Consider the following 21,255-nt stretch of genomic DNA (forward strand, 5'->3'; position numbering starts at 1 on the left):
TGAAAAGAGGTATGTTCTTTCTTACTTTCTGGTGGAAGAAATCACCTGTCTCAGACATGTACCCTCTCTTCTCACAGGGCAGTGACATCTGCTTTGGTGAAGGAATTTGGAAGGTTGAGGATGCAGGGAGCTGCTGCAGGGAAGTCAGGTGAGGGGAGGTCGAACGTGGTTTGAGAGCAACTGGAGGGAGCCATGGGAAGCTGCAAGTGGGAGTAGTGTTCCCACGAAACTGAAGGGACATTAAGGAGAGGTGAGCTCAGCTCCTGGCCTGCGGGCACTGAGGAGAAAAAGGAGACCACTCCCAGGTAGCTTAGGCTGAGGGGATATGCAATGGGTTATGGAGGGAGAAGTTTATTCTGTACAGAGGGTGAAAAACACGTATTTTTTCAAATTATTAGATGGAAAGGATTTCTGCTTGCAAAAAAGTATGCAAGACAGTACAGAACAACCAGTTATCCTTCCCTCACCATAGTTCCCCAACTTATTTAGACTTCATTTCTGTGTTCAGCAGCATCGTGAGCACTACAGTTAAACTTAAACTGACCTAGATATTACTAACTACCCAGTGCACATGTAAAAATCACTGATCTACATATGTTGACAGAAAGCAAGCTAGAGAAAAGATGCAGTGATTATTTGACTAAATACAGGAGGGAAAAACTTTGCAATGGTAATGGTATTAGCTGGTATCAATTTGCTCCATTTATAGCTCAGTTTCCTCTGAAATTCTCAATGAAATTTAAAGTGAGATTTGAAGGATTAAACATATTTGTCAAATAAACAAACCAAAACTTTGGCTTGCAATTTCTTAGAAGGCTGGTAAAATTAATTTGAACTTAAGTAATCTGCTCCCAAATCATTATAAAACTCAATCTTACAGAGAAAAAGGGTGAATTTTGAACACTTGGTGTTCATAAAACAGTGTTGCCTCATTTAATTCCCATATGTAATTCACATTTTAACCACAGTGATGCTTTCAGTGTTTGTATACATACAGTGTATTGCAGTTTCAAGCAATCCCTTAGGAAGTTGCAAATATTCAGGTGAAAATCAGGTAGAAGAAAATGAGAACCATATTTCAGAATTGTTATTTAGGTTTTACTGTCTCTACACAAAAGTTTGTAATATTAATGGAACTAGTTTCTTAATAATTTTAATCCTGGAACCTGCTGTTTACTGTCTGCTATGTAGTTCACAAATTACTGGTGTTAGACAAGGTTTGTTATTCCTTCCACAAACTCACCTGAGCTTTAATTACAGACAAGACTGAAAATTTTCTATATGTCCACAATTGTGGACCTCACACTTCTGATAAACTCTGAAAAATACCTTGTACTGATGAATTAAAAATCCATCCTCAAAGTGGCCTGTAATAGTCATACATTGTTTAAACATAGTGTGCAAACTGTGACTCCTTAGAACAATTACACAGATCGGTTGCCTATATGTCTTTATAAACAATACTGAGATTAATTAGTTGTAATGGCTTCCTTTGCTTCGCCTCTGATGTCATGAAAATGCTATTGCTAGCTCTTCCTTGGACAGAATAAACAAGCGTATCTGATATGCAAGCTAATATAATGTCCTTTATCTACATGATTCTAAATCCTGTTAGCTTTAAAACAATTTTGAATTTAGGAGAGAGCCAAAAAGGGGAATAACAAAGAAGAGAAGTGACCTCAGCAATTCCACGCTGACGTATCTTCAGCCTTAGAACTGCCATGGGAAGGTTGTGTTATCAGTTGGCTTGGGAATCCTCAGTGCTGTCTCTGCCATTCTGCCCACGGCAGGACATAAACAACTAATTGTTTCAGGAGTTTTTATCTTTTACCTGTATCTCAGTTAAGCTTTCTGTGTAGTATGCATAGGGTTTCAGAAATGCTGAACAGAGTTAATCCTTTAAAAAGAACCAAACTGGGCTTTTAGAGCTTCATCTACTAAAGAACTTTGTATTCAATATCCAAGTGCTTTAAACTACTACTATAACATCCCTGAGTCTTCTTTCAGTGGCTGCACATAATTTTGGACAGGCATGTAAAAGAGAAATCTAGCCTCTTTCAAAAATGGTGATCACATTCCCAATGAAAATATTGCTGTATGATACAAAAATGCTGTGAAACATCAGCCAATTGGTGCTGTATTTGTGAGGGGGTGCTACTCAAGCTTAAGCTCAGGCTGGTTACCTAAGCACTTTTACTAGTTTATTCTGAAAAGTGTAGGTGTTCATGTTTCCTCATGACATCTACTCAAGAATGAACATATATTTTGAAAGATGAGCATTTAGCACACTTTTTCTTTTTAAACATATCTTTTCAGCTACATCCCACACTTCATTGTGAGATTTTTTTAAGCACCAGCTCTTAAAGATTACAAATTAGGAACCAGGGTGGAAGCCAGATCCACCCTGGCTTAAGAAAATTAATGGTGGAACTCCTAGTTTTTTCAATGGAACTGAGTTTTCAGCCCAGCCTTTGTCAAGGAAGAGCTCACAAAGAAATGGCTAGGACTTCTTGTTGTAAGATGCTGGGTTTGCCTCAAGAGTAATTGGTTGAGATCAGAGCTTTGTGTGCACCCAAACACTGTATTTTTCTCAAATTTAGGTACTTATATTTAAGTTTACAGAATAACCCAAATTTTATAAGGCTATCAAAATTGTTCAAAGATACCTATACAGGTTAATATTTGTTTAGAGCTGATGTACTGTAGCTTAACTCAGAGTAGTCTTTAATTTTCAGCTGCCCAAAAGTGCCTAACAGACAGTATGCTCAAGGTCTACCCAAACCTCCTGTCATCATAACAGTGAACAGAGAAGAGTATCAGTATGGCAAACATTTTACAAGTATACCACATATTTTTAGTTCAGGAACTTCATAAATCATCCTGTCCCCAAAGGTAATTATTCCCTAATGCAGTGTATAATCTGTGAATGGATGCTGAGCCAATACTCCCCATTCTGAATTCAGCCCATTAGAGAGAATCTTCTGGCCTAAACTCCATGCCCCAGGTGTAATAATCTGATTTTTTGCAGCCCCCTCAGGAGGTTTGCCTGTGTGCATGCATTCTGTACCACACACATGATAAGCTATGTTGGGTCTTCTACACAGGAATCTATTCTTGTTCAGAAGGTCTGGTCATTTTTCAGGGAAATGACAGTAACACTCAGGCTCTGCCTGCCTCACTTACCAGGGATGGAAACCACTGTTTTTGTTAATGCATTCCCTTTCTTCAGTGAACATGTGATTTATGGCATCAGTCATGGTACATGCAGGATTAACTTTGCTTAAATCGGTGACATTCATTCCATGATCTGGCACTTTTCCTTTCTGAGAAAGGCACAGGAAAATAACAAAAACAAAAGTAAGTGGTTGTTTCATCTTAAAAAAATTAGCCTGATTTTTGTTTTTTCTCTCTTCCCCTTCATTTTTCCATGACAGAAATAGATAGAGTAACCATGGACCCTGTTACCAAGAAATCAGAAATTGTTTGGAGACTTAAGCTCTTCCCAAAAACCTGGAACAGTGTTTACATATTAGAGAGCTTGTAATATTTAATTCTGTGTGATAAATACTCTTCAATTAAAAAAAAAAAAAAAAAACAAAACAAACAAACAAAAAAACCCCAAACACCAAACACTGGGAATTTCCAAATATAAAGCTGAGCCTGGCTTGAGACATGTTAGACTTGTGAGTAATCAGAAGGTTCAGATTTAGCAGAGTGAAAAAAATCAAAATTGGACTTAGTCATTATAACTTTGCTGTGAATTTGTATTTTCCTTCTGGACTCCATGTCTCTTGAGCCTGCCTTAATATTGTATACCTTTTGAAACATAACCTCATTCTGATAGACTTACCAAAGCCTATGCCACATATAAGAATTAATACAAGCATATGTAATTGTATTTGAAATTGTTAATGTGCCTAATGTACACTAAACCACTGAGGATTCTGCTAAAGCTAGCTGTGCTGTGCAAACTGGTTTTTAAAAAGGCAGCTCACAAGAAATCTAAATGCACTTATTCCCATTTTTATTTTGGCTTTTCTAGAGGAATGCCTAGAAGAATTTCTAGAGTATTTATGTGAAGGCCTTATTATTTTACCTAGGGTAGGCCCTGTCTGTGGGTGAGTCTGTGCAACACCAGGCTTAGCAGCCATGGAAGAGAAGCTGCTGGTCAGGTCATGAGTGAAAAAGTGCCTGCTCTGCAGTTTTTCATCCCAGTTAACATTAAAACCATGGGCTTACTCTCCTCCTTCCTCAGCCCATCTGCAGTAAAGGAATTTTATCTTTCTCCTTTGTTTTCTGCCTTCTGCCCCAAACCTTTAGCAGAGGTCCATAAGCTCTTCCAGCTACAAGGAAAAATGGACAACAGATTCAAGTGTTCTCATTTGCAAAGACTGTTTTCCTGAATGAGAGATGAGATGATATTTTCTTTACTGAGCTCCATGCCAGCCACCTCTAAGTCCCCAAACTTGATTCTATAGCTTCTTGTAATGTTTGGTGTTGTGCTCTTTGGGAATTTTTCAAGTTGGTTTGTAGTCAATTCCATTGAGTTACTGTCTGTGTTTGCTGTGCTTGTGTGTTCTGTTGGTGTCTTTTACTGTTACAGAGTTCATCCAAGAGAAAAGCATAGTTCATCCTTACAGATTTGCTGAAGGAGGCCTGTGCACTGCAGTCATTATCTTTACAAGGTTTAGCTCAATGCATGGTCATTTACTCTGGGATGGGAAGGATAATACAGAACAGGCAGAAAGAAGTTGTGAGGGTTACTAGAAAGTCTCAAAATTTAAAGGAATACTGACATTCAAAATGGTGCGCAGTTTCATGTGCAAAGCAGATCCTTTTGACAGGATTCAGTTTTTCTGAAAGCATTTACTGCAAGAAATTGAAAGTTTTCTCTGTTTATTTTTGCATACATAAAATTTGCTGGTTTTCACTCAGATTTTTTAGACTAATTTGTAGTATTTGCCTTATTTTAATATTGTGTATTCCTTTATGATTATGAATTGCACTGTATAACCATCTGAGTTGCCTGTGCTGTTCACTATCCTGACCCAGCAGCAGCTCTGGACATGACATGATGTAGCAGCCAGGCACGATGTCCTAAGGGCTCATAGGTAGTGCAGGACATTAGTAATTGGGATGCCACAGTTTCACTGGTCTGCTATGTGATCTAGGAAAGCTTTTTAACCTCTACCCTTCAGTCTTGGAGCTCAGAAGATGCAAAACTGTAAGCCTATTAATTTCCACATGGTAAAACCCCACCATTTTCTGAGTTTCTTGTGGTACATCAAAGACAAGAACATTAACAGAGACAAGGGAATAGAATGTTGTTCATTCAAGACTGTTGGCTGGAATCCAGGGTTTAGTTTGTTGGATAAGATCCCTAATCTCTCTAATCTTCTAAATGTGAAGTAGAGATAATGTAATTTTCCTTCTCCCATCTTCTTTTTGTTGATGGTTATTTACACAATGCTCTTTTTTCTGTCAGTTCTACTGCATGCATGTATAATTTCATACCTCCCACACTAAATGAAGTGACTTTATAAACACTGCTTGAGGTCTTGAAATTGAGAGTTTTTACCTCTGCAGAATCCACAGGAAAATCTGTGGATTTTTACATGGTTGCTAGCTTTTTCAGTACCATCTTCTGCTCTTCTATGCAGAGTGAATCGCATTAACATCTGAAACCTTCTGGTGAAAATAATTGTTCTGCCATTCGAGCAGTTTCAAAGGCCAAATAAATCACTATTTGCACCCAACACATGACTTCTTTGCACTGCCAGTATTAAATTCATGGTTTTCATGGTTATTTTAAACTACTGCTATTGCAAGTACTGTCTAACTGTGAAGCATTTGGTCTCGACATCTAAATGGCACCACAGAGGTATGAAATATACTGCATTGCTATTTTGTTTTATTGTTAGGATAAATATAGCAATGATGTCAAGGGAGATGTATGTCTCACAGCAGTTCTTGGAAAGTAGGTTGTGGTCTGATAGAGCATAAATGCCTTTTATTTCCATTTTTTCTTCCACTAAGTCTGGCAAAAACAGAAGACAAGTCCTAGGGCATGGTGAATTATGACTTTTTAGGCGACACTCATTGTCACTGGAAGATGAAGAGTAGGATTTTTAGTTCTGAAACAGGAGGCTGTGAGTTTGGGATGAATAAAAAAAAAGCCAAGAGATTTACATATCATTCTACATCTTTGAACTGTATGCTTCTATGATGTGTTTTAAAAATATTTCTGTACACCACAAGAATGATACTTGGATTGTAATATGTCACATTCCTGTAAAGATGCCTATATCTGAGTTATTCATTATATTATTTGGATATTATTTGACTCCTTTCTGCATCTTAACATCTTCTTCCTTCTGAAATCCACCTATGCCTGACATTTTTCATTGCACAATTTTAGCCAGAGTTGCTATAATTTCAGAAAACTCAATGTAAGACAGTAATGTCTCCTGCTCAAGACCTGACCTTTAAAGATACAAATCATCTGAAGAGCAGCAAAGGTGAAGATGAGACTACTGCATTTCAAATTTGGGCCTTGAGGGGATTGAGGAACGGGTGGTGTGCAGTCACAAATCACAGCAAAGTGCTCATGGGTGGTTAGAGTCTGCTTTGACCTGCCCTGATCTGAAGGCTGATTTGCAGTGGTTGTGAGAGCAGCAAGAGTGTCCTGTATTTGCCATGACATTCACATTCAGATCATCCCCAGGTGAGCAGTGAAAAAGTATGACAAGGATATCACTGCTTACAAGTGTTCGGGGTTGAATTTATAAGCTGATACTAAAGAGAGCTGCAAATGCATAGAGGTTATCAGTGCTGATACCAGCTGCTGGAAGTAAATTGAACTTGTTTTGGAAACCATCCTTAGGATGCACTCAGAATCACCACAAGTTATCCTTATTTATGGGCATTCTGCCTCATTTGTTACATTTAGGACATACCTATATATGTATGTTTATAAACCCTGTAAACAGACATCTGCATTTTCTATGCTAAGGTAAAAATTGATTCGCCTTTATTATTGAATTCTTTAGCCACTACCAGTAACACCTTTGAGCCATTTCACAAACTCCTTCAAGGAACAGCTGGTGCCTCATGGTGTTTCTGAACACATCATCAAGCTGTGGAGAACAGACCTGCCAGCTTTCACCTGCAAGAATAACCTGGCCTACAGTGTTAATCTTCCTCCCTGGGGAAAGGCCGTAGATCTAGGGTGATTCCTTGGTCAAATTAACACCAAAGATGATGGATCCCTGCAGGTAATATTTTGTTAAGTGGTGGGTTCCTTTTTGAAGGAATGGGCTGGACCACATTGTCTTTTCCTCCCTATCATTTCTGCTTTTGCTCTGTGTCCATTTTTATCTAATCTCCCTGTTTTTACCAGGTGAAATATAAAATCAATTGAAGGAAGAGAAAGGATAAATATATTTCTTGAAACTGTTGGTGTGAGTGAGGATTGACTTAGGACTGTCCAGTACCAAAGTAAAAAAAGGAGACTCTCAGCAGGTGAACATAATGGCAGAAACTTTTAACTCCCACTTATGGAAAACCTTAACCCTGACTTCTAGAAATGCTGAATCAGATGTCAGATAAAACCTTGGTACCCTGAAAAGATGTCTCAGTTAGTGACTGTTGATTTTGCATTCAATGTCATCTGGGTGCTCACTAACTTATAAAAAAAGAAGTATTTTTTTCTAAACGCATTCTCAGAGGTCACTTCAGGCTTTAGGAAATATTGAACTTCCAAGTACTTGCATTGTTTCTGCAAAGGGGCAGGAAATGATTTATATAATATCATTCTTCCTCACAGAATTTGTGCCTGGAATTGGAACAGGAAGACAGCTGCAAGTCTTCCAGAATTTCCTGCATTGTTTTAGCAGCTTTGATAGCTCAAAGAATCTCAGAAACAGATCTTTTTTATGCCTATCTATGTGGCATTCTAGATCTTATCCTCTGGATGTCTCTTTGGTGTTTAAAACATTTTATGCACAGCTTTACAGATTGGCCTGTAGGAGTTAATTTATTAGAAAAATAGTAAATCTGAGTCAAATATTCTTTCAAAAAGTAAGGACCATACATGTTTGCTTAAAAACTTGCACAGTTTCATCATGAATTACCTTTTATGCTTTACCACTGAAGATCTTCTTACATGTTTGATCACTGGCATGCTGCCAGCTGTCTCACACAGACCACCCACCCTTCACAATGACGTCAAGAAGTCCCCAAGTTTGCATTATTCAATGGCAAGGAAGCCTTTGCTGTCTTTGACTACACAGATGGTGAGCAAAGGGATGGGAACCTTTGGTTTGGACTGCATCCCTTGACTCTGATTTGTTTTCTCTTCTCAACAGAGCCCCTCTGTAACAAAGAAATCTTCTGTTTCATATACTTGCAATAAGGAAAAAAAACCCCCGCTCCTATTGACGACAGGTGTTTTTCAAAGTGCGTCACACCGCTAGGAAAAAACCCAGCTGAAAAATGCATGGAACTTCAGAAAGCCTTTCGCAAGACCTGCTGTCCAATGCCCAGGAATGTGCTTTTCTCAGCTGAGCTCAGGGCAAGGCTGTTTGCTTTCACCTTTTTACTCTGCTTCTCTTTCCCAGTGTTGCTGCAGTGCCCCAGTCTGTGCTGGTGCAAACAGGTTTGCAAGGGCACAGAATCACAGGAGGGATTGGGTTGGAAGGGACCTATAGGGTCATCTAGTCCAGCCCCCCTGCAACGAGCAGTGACATCTTTAGCTGGATCAGATTACTGAGAACCCTGCCCAGTCTGACCCTGAATGTCACCATCGTTAGCATGCACTGGAATTCTGATTTCCTTCTTTGTACTCGGCATCCTCTGCCATCTGCTCTTAGACCCTTCCTGATGTTTTTATGTTGCAAAACTCCTTGAGACAGGATGTTTTCCTTTTTATTTGTTAAGGACCTAGTGTAGAGTAATGATAAACAGGAATATGGGGTTATGATGGATATCAAGTCGCTGTATTTTCCTGGTATTGTGGAATGTGTCAGTTACTCAGGTGTATGGGACTGATGTGGACAAGGAGGAGAGCGCCAAATATCAGCTAATATTTAGGAGTGGGAATTATATTAAAACTACTAACTTTTCATGATTTTGTATCCAGATGTCCCCCTCTTTTCAATTAAGAATAGTCAAGATCTGTAAATTTGGATTAAAGGACTTCTGGAAAATTAAATATTTTGAATATTTATCTAGGGGAGAACCAAAGGGTGGGAAAAGTTTGGTTTCCATCCATTAAGCCAAGGGGAAAGACTGTGGTTGCATCAAAATTTGCCTTCATTCAATTCTGGTAAGCACTTAAATGGGTACTTCTGCCTTTGTCTAAGTGGCAAACCACAAAATTCAGAAGATGTGGCAGGTCAAATGATGAGGCATGGGTCAGGCTGCCCCACAAAACTCTTCTAAACTAGGCAGGCCCTACTCCTCTCCAAGGGTTAGAAAGGCTCTAGGATAAACTAGAACTTTAGTTAGTATCATATTTCAGCTTTCTGTGTAGAGAAGAATCCCCTTCTGTTTAGAGAGCTGCTTGGTGACTGTATGGTCCTGTTCAAAGGCGCCCTGAGCTGCAGATTAGATTTGCAGAACCACAAGTAGTTAGTGCTCAGTGCAAAAGGCACAGCCCAAGAAGAAGAAAAGGACAAATTTTACCTTAAAATCAGCTTAAATATTAAGCTAGAATTGTGGAAATATGTGGGGAGAGGACAGCTTAGGTCCTATGAACACCAGAATGGGGTGGTTTGTTTGAAAGAATATAGTAAAGCTCAAGATCTCCACTGACTGATGTGCAATGACATATCTCTCTTGGCCCCTTTTTATGAAAATTGAATTGTAAAATCTTAATTTATAGAGTTCACCTTTACAAGTCTAACACATTTTGAAGTAATTTACTTCAGATGACAGAAATTTTATGAGACACTAGGGAGCAGAATGGAAGAATCATGATTTACTTTTTATGTTCCACCCATTAACATGTGCTTTATCATCCTGGACAAACAGGAAGAATTATTGAACCTGTTACATTAATTAGGCATACATTCAGAAAAAAATTGATCTAGGGCTATAAAGTGGACACATAATCCGCTTACAGCTTCTATTTTGGTAATAAATATTTGTTGGAACAAGTAATATGGCTTATAAGGGGATCTCAGATGTACCTTGGACATATCTAACTTTCAATAGATTGTTGAAATTTAGTTACATGAGGAAATATAATTTACATGTGTAAGTTTTGTTTATAAAATGTGTGTACAAATTTTCAGCATCCCGCTGAAAATGTGGATTTTCAGTTTCAGTGTCACTGCCTAAAGAAACACTGAGAAAACCAAAAGCTATGCTTGAATAAATGGGCAGTGAAATTTAAAGCTGGCAGTCCTAAAACATGTATCTTTACTAAGTTTGGTTTCAAACAGGAGCTGTATACAGAAAAGAAGTGTGGGGACATACGTTCAGTGGTAAAACAAAACCCTGTAGGCCTGGATTGAATCCATTTAACTGTAAGTTCTTGTTTAAGAGGCCCACTACTAAAGACACCTTTTCCTCAGTCTGTCTTCTGATCAATGGAGGGAAAGGCACTGTAAATTAGTCAGCCACCTTTAAGTCAAAATCACCTTTGAAAATTTCTATCTACCAGTCTATTAAATGTAGACAGAAGCTGGAGCAAATGAGCTGGTAACTTAGGCACCTTATGGAAAGTCCAAAATCAGAGGAATGAACCCAACCTACATGGATGTCATAACAAACCTGGAGAAGAAATTTGCTTTTCTTTTTCCTAGATTCAAAAGCAAATAGAAAGCAGCAATTCTGATGATTACCACCTTCTCAAAATCTTTCAGCTTCTCTTTTTAAGCCTCAACGTTTTGTTCATCTCTGTAATATGCAAGTTTAGATTACAGTCTCTGATGACAAAAGTGGGAGTCATATTAGGCACTGCCCTTCTACTTTGATTTCTAGTCACATACCTGCTAATTAAAAAAAGATCTGGGAAAGAGCCAAGAGAAAAATTCTGAAAAATGTCGTAAGTATATTTCTACTTTTAAAAGGTATTTCAAGTTCTGGTTAAACTCAGATATTTCCATTACCATTAAATTATTTTTCTCAAAAAATAAAATCTTTCAAGGAATCTCTATTTAATAAAATATGTGGAAGGAGATCCAATACCAGCATTTTGGAATTGATTTATTTCCACTGGATTGTACTAAAAATCAGATATGACATATATCATATGCTTCTTCCAAAGAATTAGCCACTTCTTCCAAACTGAGATCTAAAGCAATTATTGTGCCTTGCCTAGAAAACAGGAAGAAATATTTCTGAATCCTGTCAGAACAGTTCTTTCTGTCACTTTAAACAATAGATCAGCCTGTCCATTGAGCTACTTTCAGGCAACCATTTCTGTTCTTAAAGCTCAGCAGCTGCGTTTCAAATCTTGTCCTGTTTCTATCCTCTCGCCTTCATGCCTGCAGTGGCAGTTCTTGAGAAGCAATAACAAGTTTGTTTCCCTGCACGTGCCTGCCAGCCAGGTGAATCCAGCACAGAGCACATGAGCTGGCCGCAGTTCAGCAGCTTTTCTTGATATATCCACAGCAACCATTTTGGTCTAAAGCCAGCATTGATTCCAGATTGCTTAATTGCTAATGTGCTATCATCAGCCTGCTGATTAGAAGCAAATGAAGTGTGGGAGCTGGTAGATCTAGCTGAAACAATTCCTCAGGCCCTGTCCAGGCCCTTTTTGCTTCTTCCTTTGTGTTTCTGCCTTGGGGCCACGGAGAGCAGAGGCCCAGCATGTGAAAGGGTACAATCCAGGGCTTGTCCCAGTTGCTCTTTCAGAGCAGAACCTCTTTCCCAGTTAAAGGAATTCCATGACCAGTGAATAGGTATCAAGGCTGCTCTTTGGCTCCAACAGAAGAGTAGAAGATCTCAAGAAACTGGAACCTGAATTTCCAATTTTAAAGCCACATGAGTGATTGCTGTAGCAAAGAAAGGAAATGCATAATGTAGCAAGATGTCCCTTTTACAGCTACTGTTTTCACATGGAAAATAGCCCTCAGCTGCTACAAAATGGGGAGCAAATTACATTCCTTTCTGTTTTGGAACTCAAAAACAGCCAGAGATATCCTCTCGCTCCAAAATGTGTTACTGGTTCATTTCTTCTTGAGTCATCTCTTGCATCTGTGCCGGCTAAGGATAAACTGCTGCTGTTCTGATTTGGTTGAAATTACATTTAGACTGCTAGAGGCTGTAGCAAACCAAATGGATCAGGTTTGTATTTCACTTATCCCCAGGCAACCCTAGTGGGTTCAGCAGGTTCACAAGGAAGTGATTAAAAATCAAATTCAATCTGTGTCTTCTTTACAGGGTTATGTGCAATCTGTCACACATGCTTCTCTATTTTCACACAGTTACTCTTTGTATTACACTTCTGCATCACATTCATTTCAGTTTAGCCACAAACACCAGCTGAGAAGGCAAATTCTCTAAGGAATTTGTTGCTCACTTTCTCCTGATATGATCTGTACCATGCTCAGGTTGAATGTTTCTTTAGATCTGTCCTTCTTGCCTCTAAGAAGTGTGAACAAGTTTTATTCAGATACTCATGGAACTGGTTAAGAGAAAAGCCTGTAAACCAGCTGCCCTGGGATGCATTTAATAATTCTTTTTAAATACTTGCATTTATTTTCCAGCCATTACCATTCTTCTAAAATGCTTATATTTTCTAGTCTTGTTGGTCTAACAAGGCGAGTTTATCAGCTTTGTTTTCAAAAGACATAAATTTGGGGTGTACAGCCTGGAGAGGTATTTTCTTAACCTTAAATAGAAGGACAGCATAAGTCAGAAGATTCAGAACCCCAGATGACAAAAATAGATTAATTTGATAAGAATTATTTATAATAGCCAAGGATTTGGCACAGGATCAGACAGTGTAGCACCATTTGATGCAAAGGATTGTTAGGTAGCATACGAAGCAAGGAAATTTCATTCTTCTCAAAGGAGTTAGCATGCAGAGTTACTCCTAAATTAAACAATCCCTATCATTTGGCTGAAAAATTAAGGCTGGACCTTGAGGGCAAGGCTGACAGCCTTGTTTGTTGAAATGTACCCTCAGCTTTGAAAACGTCCTCCCCTCATATGACGGATTTGATTCTTCACTGGAAAATCTTCTGCCAGAAAGATTGCTTGGGATTCCATGGGAGTTCATCTGAAACACATCCAGGATGCAGCTCAGCATCCGTACACACACACAGTGAACTGAGCTGTGCTGCCTAGGCTGAGCTTAGAGTGAAAAATGAGCAGACATCTTCTGTCCTGAAGGTGACTGTGCCAAATCCTTCAGGTGCCATTTTCTGTGTGTGAAGACAGGAATTTCAGGTGGTGTAAAGAAAAATGCTGCTTGTAGAAATGGTACATGGTGCAAGCATATTTGAAAGGGTTTTGAGATAAAATATTTGTCTAGGAACAATCTGAGGTGGTTTGAATTCCCATTTATAGTCTAACAGAGACAAGCAGGTAGAATGAGTTGCTGTGAGATCTAAATCCAAATCTTCTCCATCTTCCAGGGAGGATATGGCATTTTCACAGGATTTTCACAGGATTTCACAGGATATTCTGAGTTGGAAGGAACACAAAAGGATAATTGAATTCTAACTCTTAAGTGAATAGACCATATGCAGGTTAAACTTGCAACCTTGGTATTATTAGTACCATGCTCTAAAAAACTGAGCTAATATCCTAGATCCACAAGTAAATTGCTGGGGATAAACTGCCCTTTAATCTGAACAAATTATTATTGAGAGAACAAGCATAAATAACATTAGGATTTTTCTAGCTGTTTATTTAATAAGCTTTCTATAACTGTGACCCAGAGAAAATATCTTTTGTACGCCATAAGTGCTACATGTATAGATTTTTGCCCATGACAATGTGCTGAATACACAGAGAATATCCTGAAAGTGGAGTTTATTTAGATTATTTTATATTTTTCATAAGATATGCTTGAATAAACACTACTGTGAAACTACTATTAACAGATAATAAGTGAAGGGCTGCAAATTACCTGTTTTCAAAGTTGTCCCTGCAGATGTCCTTTCTAGGCAAGACATATCTCTGGTCCATCATATTCTTTATTTTAAACTGTTATTCTTAAATTCCATCACCTGATCCTGATACAAACAAGGATATAGACTGATTATAACTCAGTGTGTGAAAAGCAGAGGAGATTCTTCACTGCAACAGCATGCAAGGGGTACTTATTTAAGTATTGTGTTAAATTTATAGTAAGATTTAGTTGGTTTAAATAGGACTTTAAGTAACAGGATTTGATGCCTAAATGGCAAACCACAAAATTCCAGTTTACTACACACCATGAGGAAGATTGTGAAGTCTGTAGGAAATTCAGAATTTCAGAAAAAAATTCTGGAAGCATCTTTCTCCTCTTGCGCATGGCAATTGTGAAAACTCCTGTTTAACTTATGACTTCAGCCTGCTGGGATTTTCCAGGGAGGTGTTCTTCAACCTCCTTGCTGGAGACCCAGTCTGATGGTGCTCTGAGGGTGAGCCTGTCAAGACTGGTCTCATCCAAAATCTATCCAAAAAAACTAAATGTTTTCAAAATATACATAAGAGCAATCTTTCTCCAGCCCAATTATATGTAAGCTCAGTGGATGGACTGCTTGGGGAGTATGAGCAACCTGTTGGCAGCCCTTAATCTGGTGGCCTGGGCTTAAACCTTTTTGTTCCTGCTTTAGGGGAGAAGACTCCTATGGCTGAGGTGCAGACTGGCAGCTGTGGGTGCAGCAGGGTGGCCTGGGGTGGCTGCCAGGAAGGGCTGAGGAGCTGGCTGTCACACCACGATGCTGCATTACACTGTGCCCATGCTCCAATTTCCCCTTATCACTCCCTTCCTGGGCCAAACAACCTCAGCCAGAAAGGCAACAAAACCCTTCCACCTTCCCTTTAGATTCATAAGGATCTGTTTCTCAATGTAGATTCTTCGACAGTCCCCCACACAAACAACTCCTGGACAAAGATGCGCAGACTGCGTTCCAAATAAATGCTGAATATTTTCTGCAACACTAATGCTGCATGTTGCCATTCCAGTCTAACTTTTTTTGCTAAACATCCAAATTTGTAAATTTCCAAATTTGCATTTGTTTTGGTGCTCACTCATTTACATGTTCCTCACAGCCTTCCTTCAAGGTTTAGTGAGGCTCTTCAATGAATAGTCAAGAATATTTTTCAGCATTCTGTTCAATGCATTTGTATAAAACAACTAAATTGTCTTTGATACTCTGGGAGCAACATAATAATTTATTATAAATATAATTTAGACAATATATCTCCAATACTATAATAATACTGGATTAATATTGACTATAAGTTATTTTAGAGCCATCTCCCAGAAGAAAATATTGATTCATGAATCATTTCAATAATTATTGCCTATCTCATCTGACCTTTTTTTAACCTGAGTACTCCAAAGCAATGGAAATGCTATTCAGAAATACATGAAAACTATTACATATACCCAGATTTAAAATTAAATTTTATAACAAAAATACAGATTTTAATAGCATGAATAAATGCCAATATAGTTCTTATAAGCTTTGATAAATAGAAACAAAATATTATCTAGTTCTTATATTCTATAGGAACTGTATTACCAGGTAGAATTTGTTCCATTCCAGAAGCCTACAGTCATAAGAAAATTGTTCAAGAGACATGTTCCTCACCAGGAGTTGTGCTCAGTGCAGTAAAAACACACTGAAGATACAGAAGAGGTCACAATGAACCATTACACAAACTCCAGCAGGTTAGAGAGCTAAATATTTTACAACAACAGTACACTAGGGGGACAAGTTTTACTCTTTCTTCAATCCTGAACATGTGTCACAGTCAAAGACAGTGCAGCTTCAAGGAATAAGTACTTTTGGCACTGTTTGTAGTGGATCCTCCATGTAGCAGGCCAAATATCATTACTTTTGTCTTCTAAAATCAGAAAGTAATTTAGTACCTCAAAGTTATCTGACATATATTTTTTTTTTCTCTTCAGCTCAGACAGATGTTTCTCTGGCAGAGAACTGCCAGAGAAATTGCTTAAATTTAACAATTTAAATATGAATGTGACAAGAAAGAAGAAATGAATACTCATAACATTGAAATTGATAATTTCAGGTATCATTAAGCAGAACAGAATGAACACTTTTCTGCTAGCATAAATCTGCAGCATTTTCACTACATAAAATGGACTTGCTTCAGAACAAGTGCTAACCAGCCCCTAGCTTATTGTATATGGTACAGCTAGGAAAATTGAGTTTCATGCAACAGAGCATATTTAAATTCTGTTTTAAAAGGAAAGTTGATTATTTTGTTAAATAACTTCCCTTACTTCTTTGAATAGATGAATAGAATTCAGTGAATTAAACTTCTTCTCCCTTAGATGTTTTGTGCAGAGAATTAGAAAGAGTGAAGTGAGAAATCCTGACTTGCCTGGTACTGCCTCTTGTCTTTTTCAAAAAATCACAGAAACTCCCACCTTAATCTCCCCCTACACTTTTGTTTAATCTTTGATGTGCTGGCAGTTCTAAAGGCCAATGTGCCTTAGGGCTCTCTGGGGGGGCTGTACTGCACGGGTGAGATTCTCAATAATCCAGCACCTGAATGTTCCTCTGTAATTGTAAACATAACAAATTAAAAACTGGATCTGGATTTTTTTCACTGAGCTGTCATTCTCAATAGAATCTGTGCTACGGTGGATATGTCTCTTAAGTATGTCAGGTTTTAAAGTTTGCTTAAAATTTAAATCTCCTTTGTGTCACTAATAAAATTATAGATAAATAATTATAAAGAAAGAAAGACTATATTAAAAGGTGATGATTGTCTAGTATTTAACTTTCACCATTTTATGTTCTTTACAAAATATGTCTCCTGAGTGTCTCACCTGCACAGTTAATAGAAATTTTCCATGATGCTGTCTCAAAAAACTTCTTTTGGAGTCAAAGGCTATTTGAGTTAAGGACTTACTACAGCCTAACCTAAACTTTCCCTTCCTTAGTTCCAGGCCATTGTTCCATTGCAATTGTAAATATTTCCCTTCCTTCATTTAAGATAAACTTTTAAGGAAAACATCAAGCAAACACCAAAAAAAAAAAAAAAAAAAAACCCCCCAAAAAAACCAACCAAAAAAACCCAACCAAACAAAAAAGCACTCCCTCTTTAGAAGCAATTAAATACCTCAGTATTTTAAAAATGTGCAGCTTTTAATATTTGTGCAGCAAGCAGTCCATGTGGAAAGTCATAACTGAAGACTAATTGTACGTGTCCTTGTAAATACTTCCATCCTGTGCAACTGAGAAATTTTCAGGGATAAAACTCTCTTCTAATCAAATTTTCAAAGGAAAATTCAAACTAGTAGTTTGTGGTGAGGCAGTTCTGTCCCATGTGTAGCCCCAACTCTGATATTTGCATGTGACCACCAAATTAATATGAGTGCAATGCAGTTCAGGGTTTTTAAAGCATTTCATCTAGCACTTGCTGGCATTTTGATTAAGGATTAAGGATTAAGGAAAGATAAAAATGAAAATACCAATATTGCACATACTAAATAAAATAAGAGCAAATATTCGTTCTTGATATATAGATGCAAATTGAGAATCATCAAAGGTCTGCTGTTTGATGTCTGATACTCCAAAAGCCTTTTCTGATGCTGAGATAATTATCAAATTTTATAGATGGTCTGAGAAAAACATGAAATCTCTGCTGACCAATTTTGCAGATGCCACAAAAATTATTTAAATAATGTAATGAACGAACTCCTTAGTATAATTAAATAATTTCACAAGGAAGTCACAAAAAAATCAATGGAATCTCTGGATCAATATTTCTAAATAGGCACTCTTATACCTAGAAATTCTTGTAGCATGTGGATGGCCTTCCTGGGGAAGAGTAAATTCGGGTTCATAGCAGGCAGCTAACTTGGATATGAACTACCATCATGATGCCATATCCAAAAGTGGTGTTGAAACCCTTGGATAAATATAATAATAACAACAACAACAACAACAACAACAACAATAATAATAATAATTATTATTATTATTATTATTATTACTACTACTACTACTACTACTACTACTACTACTAGTACATTATTTAATAATAAAATCTCAATATATTATCGTAGATAGGAAAGGCATATATTACCTCTATATTTGGTGCTGCAACTATGAAAATTCTGTCCAGCTCTGTTGCCCAAGACTGGACAGTTGATCTTGTTATCTGGACAGTTCCTCTTGTAATCCTGTGTGTTGATAAATTAGAGAAAGCCCAGAGCAGGGTTGCAAAAGCAATTGGAACATGAAAAACATAATGCATTAACAAATTCATGAAGCTCAGTCTGATTCAAAGGGTTATGTGATGACAGCCTCTGCCAGGCTGTATCAAAACAAGAAATCAGAGTTAAAAGAGAGGAGGATAAAGCTAGACAAATAAAGGCTAAAAATGAGTCTTTGGGGAAAAAATCAAATCAAACTCAAACCAAGAACAAAAACAAAAGTTGGTGACAACTGCCTACAGAAAGAGTTGTGGATTCATAGTGGATTCTCAGTTCCAAGAATTTTTTTAAGTCACTTAATTTCTACTGACATGGAAATTAATTCTTGAGTGCCTGCACAACTTAATCTAAACTGGTTCCTGTTTGAACAGGGGGGTTGCATAAGATGACCTCCTGAGGTTTCTTCCAGCCTTAGAACTGAAATCACTTCAGTAATTTAATAAAGAACTTTAGTAAAGAACTTTATGGTTTCTGCTTTCTGGGAGATCTGACTGGATAACCCTTCCTGGCTTTTAGGTAAGTTTCTACTTGTTTGCAGTGCAGGGCAGAAACAGCAGCAGCAGCCCTGTAGCTGCAGGGAGCACAGCTCAGCAGGGCTAATTTATCTGGAGATCAGTGCACCTCGTCCTCCAGTTACCTGAGGCAGATCTGATTTGCACTATTCCAGAACCAAGGTGTGCACATGTGCCAGTGGAATGCAGATGCTTCCCTTGCTTGAGGTTAGCCCTTAGTTTGGATGTTTGTTTGCCAATAATTAGCTATGACCAATTCAAAGTCAAGCGAGCACTGGCACAGAGCTGGGTACAGGAAATATCTTCACGCCTTCAGTTCCCATTAGAAAGAGAGGGATAAGAAAGGGCACATAAACAACAGACATTGCCAGCACAGGGGCAGGTATGTTCCCTGCCCCATAAGAGAACTTACAGAGTTTATTAAAATAGGATGTGAAAGAGCTGTAACAAATAATAGGAGTGGAGAGGAACTGCAGTCAAACCCACACATCCACTCAGTGATGAGCTGCTCAGCAAGGTATTTCTGGTTCTCCAAATATCCACTTGAAGCAGTAGTGGTTTGTTTTATCAGTGTTTACTCATTTACCAGTGTTCTGGTTGATTTCTGCAGTTCTTAATGCTACAGGGGAGGGAGGAGGAGAACTTAAGGATGAATGTAATATTATTATACATTTTCTGTGGTAGTTTGTAAGGGACTATCCTGAAACTTGAAAGCACTGTGTGGAAGAAAGCCAAGCACAGATTCACTGGTGGAGTAGAACAAGACAGAAACTCTTAAAGAAGATAAAGGAGAGCTATAGTTTCTACACTATTTACTGTGCTTGCCTTTTTTATTTTCCTGTCTTGTTGTATAGTTTGCAATTTTTCTTTTTCATAAATTCTGGCTTTAGTATTGTTGTATGGTTATTACTCTGCATCCTGATGCTGTATTAATTTTTGATTTGCATTTCAAATATTCATATTCAGCAAATATTTAGCTGCCTGTTTGATGGATGATGGCTAATATTAGTGCTTTTACTTTGAAATTTTCTTTTCTTAAACCTGTAATACTATCATCAGTGAGTACAAACAGCTCAGCTAAAGAACTCAAATATATTAGCTGATGGAGCCCAAATACTAAAAAGGGCATAGATGGTTATTAAAATAATTACTGCATCCACATTGCTTGGCCCAAAATTCTGCTCTTTGCACACTGGAAAATCAGTCTGCTAAAATAAGTTAAAAGCAAGTGAAGAAAACTAAGCATTCAGCACCAAAAAGAATTCTGTCTTACAAGATAACAATGTGCATGCAAGCACCAAAATATCTGTCTCTGTGTCTCAGCCCCAGCTTTACACATGGACAGAAGCATGGGAGGAGAAGTAAATTAAAATCTGTTCCACTTGGATCACTTGATATTCATTTTTAGAATACAGCAGAAGAATTTGGAATGACTGTACACAGGTCTGACAAATATTTTTTTAATTTATGTTTTTGCTCTAGAAAAGCCAGCAGATATTTACTGGTCCAGTGAGCCTGTGCATTAAATGGGACCTCAGTGCTGCCTGAGGAGAATGATGAGGCCAGTAGCAAGAAGAGCAAGGAAACAGGTCCCCAGTGTGCCAGGCTGAGGTAAGACTACTTTTAATTTTCCTGCTGGTTGTTGATTTTGCTGCAGTAGCAACTGCTGAAAAGCACTGACCTGAACTGATGTTTCTGCAAGAAATCTAGGAAGATCATTTATATAATTTGCTTTCTATTGTTAAGACTGGCTTTATATGTCAGGGTTCTAAGTGAGGGTCCTGAACTTACTTTGTTTGAAAAAAATCAGTAAAAATTGTTTTTCATTGAAAAGGGCATTAATAAAATTAACAAAGAAGAGCCAAAAAGATACTAACTTTTGTGCTTGAGTGGGAATGAGTAGTGTTAATGAAAGAAAACAAATGGAAAAGATAAGAACGGTGTGCTTCTTTGAGCCTGAGGGTAGAGAACAACCTGCCCATTTTCATTTTCCAGGCTGACTGAAGTGTAAGAGCTCCAGAATCTGTTTCTGCAGCTCATACCAACTGGAAGGCAGGGCAAGCTTTAAGTAGGACTCTGTTATAGAAAAGACAGCAAGAGCTTTGCCTTTACTAGGGAGGAGGGGATCTTAATAACAGGAAGGGAAGAGCTGCATGAGGATGAAGTGAAAAGACACAATGCTGGGCAGTCTAACCAATACTCTGTGCCTCAGTTTCCCTTTTTCTATAGTGGGTCATTACTGCTGCTTTTTCTCCCAAGAGATAAGTGGTCATAGTAATGACTGGTAGATAAGTGGTCATAGTAATGCACTATTTGGAGACTCTAAAAACAGAATTTTGGTAAGAATGAAGGATATGCCAGGAGATGACTGAATTCCCAAAT

Source organism: Ammospiza caudacuta, chromosome Z (genome assembly GCF_027887145.1).
Source record: "Ammospiza caudacuta isolate bAmmCau1 chromosome Z, bAmmCau1.pri, whole genome shotgun sequence".
Lineage (NCBI taxonomy): Eukaryota > Metazoa > Chordata > Aves > Passeriformes > Passerellidae > Ammospiza > Ammospiza caudacuta.